Raw genomic sequence first — 6000 nt, 5'->3', positions numbered from 1 at the left:
GTCGACACAACCCTCACCCTCCACACACCCAAGTCACACACGCAGCACTCTCCCCATAGTCCAGATAACACCACGCATTAATGTAGTATAAGCGTAGTAGAAGTATAAGCAATGAAATATAGCAGTAAGCGTATGTCTAGCCTAATAGCAGGGTTTGTCGGGGTAAGGTTGCGTCAAGATAAAGGCCATCAAGTAAGCATACTACCATGCAAGTCCTATCATAGTGTGAATATAACAATAAAGTAAAGCAATAGCAGTTCTATATCAGCCATGCGTAATAGGTGCTACGAGGTCGGGTGGGATGTGGCACCTTCAGTGTAGTCGTCTCTGTACTCCTCACGGTACTCACGATCCTCGTCCATCTGGTTCTCCTCTGAGTCTACATACGATCGAATTGTAGTCGCGTTAGCGATGTCTATAGAATAGCACAAAGAAGCAATGAAATTTCAAAAGAGCCAAATGCACTCAAACATGGGTTCATTGCGTAAAGCTCAATTTTAGATGAATTTTGGTCCTAGTTTCATATTTTTCTAAGGTCGTATGAATTAGTTATGAATTTCCAAACTTTAAATCATCTCTGAAAATGGAAAGGGCTGAATTAATCCTGGGCTGACATGTGTCACACTGTGATTGGTCCATGTGGCATGCTGATGCCAGCATGACATCAGCATGGCATCATCAAAGCTAAACCGTGGCTAACAGGTGGGTCCCGCGGATGTCAGCTTGATGTCACCACGACGTCAGCATGACGTCACCTCCTGACAAGTGGGTCCAGAGTCTCTGTGTCGCTGACATGTGGGTCCGGTCAATCGGTCAACGTTGACCGGTAAATTGGTCAATGTTGACCGGTCAACGGTCAACACAGACCGGGTCCAAACAGAGTCGGTTTGGCCTAGATATGGGCTGGGCTTTGGCCCACCACGTGGCAATTATGGCGTTGCCATGTCGTAGCCAAGGGCCTCCACTGGGCTTCGGTCCACAGATTGGCCCACACCACGTGGCTCACGATGGACTGGTGTTCACGGTCCGTGGACCGTAGGCTGGGTCTTTGGTGGACCGAGTCTATCCTTCTTCCCTTTGGCCTGGTCCACGTGCACCGAGTGCATGTGTGTGAGGCCAGCGAGGGAATTCCTCTCCTTCCTTCCCCGGCGTGCTCCTGCTGGTGGTGAGCTCACTGGCGAGCTCCCACAGTGGCGTTGGCGTTCAATTGCGGTGGGGGAAAGCATCGCCAGGTCTCGGCGAGTACGATGGTGGGGTCAAGGTGGTGGCCAAGGCTTCCTAGGGCTTTGGCCATGGTGGTCGGCGGCTCGTCGTGGCGGTGCTCACCGGCGGGGCATCTAGGGGCAGTTCCAGGGGTCCTGGTGCCTTGTTTTCTTTCAGACGGATAGCGAGAAACAGGATGTAGCGTCGATGATGACCATAGGGCATGGTGGAGTCCGCACGTGGTGGTGGTGCACGGTGGAGCTCCAGTCGAGGTTTGGTGCTCGTGGCCAAGGCGCTGCGGCCGGCTAACGGTGACTTGGTCTATGTGGCTATCCTCCAGGCGTCACAGCGGTGCTCTATGGTTGTGTCCTAGTCCTGCGAGGCGGCCGGGTGCGCATGCGGTGGCCACGCCATGACGGCGACGTCGTGAGCACGGCGAGTGCTTGCACTGCTATGGCGTCCATGGGCTAGGAGAAGGTCTTAGTAAAGGAACTCACCGAGTGGTGCTGGCGGTGTTTGGTGGTGGTGCAGTGGCGAGGCGCTGCCTAGTGGTGGAAGCCACATCATTAGGGTAGGCACTCAGGGCGGCGCTCTAGGCTCCGGTGATCGACGTCTCTGAGCTCCCTGCTCACCTCCCTCTTCTAAACTTCCTTCTTGGCCCTCTTCTCTGAGAGTGGTGCGGGCAGTTGGGCCACCAAACGGCGGCGGTGGGCTAAGGAATCCCTAGGGCACCCTGGCGTCGCTCTATAGCCCCTGAAAGGATCAAGATGCCCAAGAGGGGGGTGAATTGGGCTAATTCTAAATTTTCTTGCAATAATCAAATCCTACGGATAGCCCAATTAACCCCTTATGCCTAGAAAAGTGTTTCTATCAAACTAACGCACAAAGGACTTGCAACCTATGTTCCAAACTTACTCTAGCATGGCAATTCTATGAATGTAAAGACAAGTATTGAATTGCTCAAAGTAAATACTCAAAGTAAATGCTCAAAGTAATGAGAGAGAGGAACGCGGCGATGTTTTGCCGAGGTATCAGAGAGTCGCCACTCCCCACTAGTCCTCGTTGGAGCACCCATGCAAGGGTGTAGCTCCCCCTTGATCCGCACAAGGATCAAGTGCTCTCTACGGGTTGATTCTTCGACACTCCATCGCGGTGAATCACCCAAGGCCGCTCACAACTTGAGTTGGGTCACCCACAAGCTCCGCTGGGTGATCACCAAGCTCCCAATCACCACCAAACCATCTAGGTGATGGTGATCACCAAGAGTAACAAGCACAAACTCTCACTTGACTACGCGAAGTCTAATGAGAAGATGGATGCACACTTGACTACTCTTGATTCACTAATGAGGCTACTCTCTTGGATTCTCAAATCTCAATCACCTCACTAGGACCTTGCTCTTCTTGGCACTCACAAACATGTTTCTCAGCTGTTGGAATGAGCAAAAGTAACTCCACACACGAGTGGAGCTTCTATTTATAAGGTAGCCTGAAAAACGAACCGTTATGAGCTTCTGTGGGGTGACCGGACGCTCCGGTCATGTTGACCGGACGCTCCGGTCAGTTCAACCCGTGAACCAGTAAAAATGTGTTGACCAGACGCTGGTAGGGTCCGGTCACCACTGATCGGACGCGTCCGGTCGCATTAAACCCTTACTGGAACCTTACTGGACTCGACCGAACGCTGAACCCTCAGGGTCCGGTCAGTACTGATCGGACGTGTCCGGTCGAAGATTCCCTTCTCTGGAACCTTACTGGAGTCGACTAGACGCTGCCTTTCAGCGTCCGGTCACTTGACCTCTCCAGCGTCCGGTCGCACCGAATGCAGACTGCTGATAAAATGAACTGACCGGACCCTACGGTCAGCGTCCGGTCGTACTAGGGCTAGCGTCCGGTCAGCATTTGACCCTCCATTCACTTCCAACTCTTAAACATATGTGAATGAAGTTTGCTCCAAAGGATCTTAGGCATTCATAGGAGCTACCTAGAGCTAGTTTTAACAAGTGTGCACCACACCTAACTCACTAGACTCAACTAGGTCAAGCTACCCATCCATACCCCCCTTAATAGTACGGCCAAAGGAAAAACAAAGTCCTAAACTACTCTAAGTGTCACTCCAACTCCAATCGACACTTAGAACTAGTCATCCTTAACCTTGTCGTCCATCCTTTGAAAACCGAAACAATTTCCATCGTAGGGGCCTAACAACTTTGATTGCCCAATTGATCTCCATTACCATGACCTAACTTAATTGCCTCTACAAAACACACGTTAGTCATAGTAATCTTGTATTGTCATTAATCATCGAAACCCAACTAGGGGCCTAGATGCTTTCAATCTCCCCTTTTTGGTGATTGATGACAATACCACCTCGAGTATATGAGAGAGTGAGGTTTTTGACGGGCTTGGTCCATATAAGCTTTTGTTGATAAGAACAAAAGTGTTAGTCAAGCTTATATGACCCAAGCCAACACAATGTACTCAAAGGATATGAATTAAGCATGAGTACGAGTAACAAAGCTCATTTGCATCGGAGTATAAACGTGGAAGCAAAGGCAAATGAGCATAACACAAGTGATATGACATATAAATAATGTAAAGTAGCGAGCACACATGTCATATATCACAATCACGTAGATAGCACTATCACATAGATATAATAATATGCATGAAAGTAACACACGAATGTATAATAGTAATAGTGTATCACACAGATAAAACTCCAAATGTATATAATAAGCTAATACTAGATAACTAGCTCCCCCTGAAAGACGCTCCCCCTAAGTCTTCATACTCGAACCCTCTCCCCCTTTGGCGTCAAACACCAAAACCTAAGGGTCGGTCGGCGGGGATGCAGCGAATGAGTCGGGCGCTGAAGTATGTGGAGCAAGCTGGAACTGGGTGCCATCATCATCTGACCCTGAGGTCTATACCGACTGACCCTCTATGGCAGGAAGTGTCGCTGAAGCGATCTGGGTCTGAGCTGGGGCTGGTGCTACCTATGAAGCTGCTAGTACGTCTGTCGTAGGATCTGAAGAGGCGACAGACGAGGGGAGCCTCTGAGTAGTCACTGCGACTAGAGCTACTATGGAAGGACCGGCGGTATGCATATCAGGCGGTGTAGGCATGCCGGTCAGCTCACTGAAAGATGCTCCAAGACTCCTAGAGATTGACGTGTCAGGCACAAAAAGCGAGGGTGACTGCTCCGGTGAGAAGCCCATGTGATATGGAGTGAACTGCGGGGCAACCACCGGTGAGGACAACCACTGGGACACCTGAACTATAGGTGAGGCAAACTGTGCTGGAGGCTGTCCCTAACTCTCAAGCCCACTGGGCTATATAGCTAGAGTCGTCGAAGTGGTGGCAGGCTGAGCAAGCTGGGGCGAAGGCTGTGGCAGTGGGGCCCCAAGTGCTGTCACTACATGCTGCATAAAGCCCATAAGCTGCTGCTACATGAGTATCTGCTGCTGATGCATCTGCTGCTGGAGAAGCTGCTGCTGCCTCTAGAACTTGTCCTAACGAGCCTAGAACTATGCAAAGTTGGCAGCGGTCTCCTGTGCCTGTCGTGCCTGATCCTGCTGCATCCGCTCAAGAATGGCAATCAATGCGGGGTCCATCTACGGTGCTGGTGGAGCTAAGCTGGAACTGCCGGCCTCTGCATCATGTCTGCGTGGAGGCATCTGAGGAATTGGCAGATAGTCATCATCCGAACTATCACTAGACACGGTCCTCCCCTGCTAGGCCTCAAGCTGCTCCTCCTCTGTAGTGGCTATGCCTCTAATGATCTCATCCTGCTGAGCTGCTGACTCTGGAATATCTGGACGACGACTGGGATGAGCTGGTGCCTGTGGAGTGCTGTGCCTGATCCTCTATGCCATGTTATATGCGGGAAACTCTGTGGTGGCACCCTTGTACTCAGCAACCAACTCAGGGGTCCTGACGTGCACACACTGGAGCATCAAGAATGTGACCCAATGTGCATAAGGAAGCTATCTACGACCCTTGAAGCCCTCAGCAATAGTATCCTCTATCTCTAATAGAAGGAGGTCCCAAATGTCGAACACGGTCTGCTGCATCAGGGCATTAAGGAGCCAGAGCTGTAGGCGAGTCAGACCCTCTCTGTATCCCAACCTAGGAAGTAGTGTCCTCCTGATGATGGCCTCTAGCACACGAGCTGTAGGAGTTAGGTCACTGGGGTTCCTGCTCGACCCCTCACCAAAGGGCTCCTTGAAGCAATGTCGCACCAAATCTATAGGGGGCACCAACCCTCCATGAGGACGCCTAGGAGGCTCTTGCTGTCCATAACATACCTCATGCAATTTGACAGGCTGATCCTGTAGTCTCAGTATCTCTTGGGCCCTGAAACTCATCACCCTATAGTCTCTGCCATTGAATGCAAAGTGAATGAAGTTGTGATGCGGATCAACGTAGAGTGAAGCATAAAACTGTCGGACCCAAGATGGTACATATACTCCTGTCCGGCCAATCAGATCTACGAGCCCCAGCAAATATGACAAGTAGGGATGGATGTGCTCTCCAGCTGCTGCCACAATAGACTCTAAACTGCAGACTCTCTGAGATCTAAACATTGCCCCACTGTTGAGATAGGCATTATAGAAATCCTCCTGGAGCGGCGTGTAGAACCCCTCTGCTGCTCTCTCATCCCTCCTTGGAGGAAACCACACATCGAACTCAACAAACCTCAACTGGCGAACCTGTTTGGCTGTGGCAGCCCTCAAGTCTAGGTGTACCACTAGAGGCGGACCATATGGTCTGGGCGGTGGGCGTGAACCCCTAT

Source organism: Miscanthus floridulus, chromosome 1, assembly GCF_019320115.1.
Source record: "Miscanthus floridulus cultivar M001 chromosome 1, ASM1932011v1, whole genome shotgun sequence".
Taxonomy (NCBI): domain Eukaryota; kingdom Viridiplantae; phylum Streptophyta; class Magnoliopsida; order Poales; family Poaceae; genus Miscanthus; species Miscanthus floridulus.
This window is presented reverse-complemented; position numbering follows the sequence as displayed.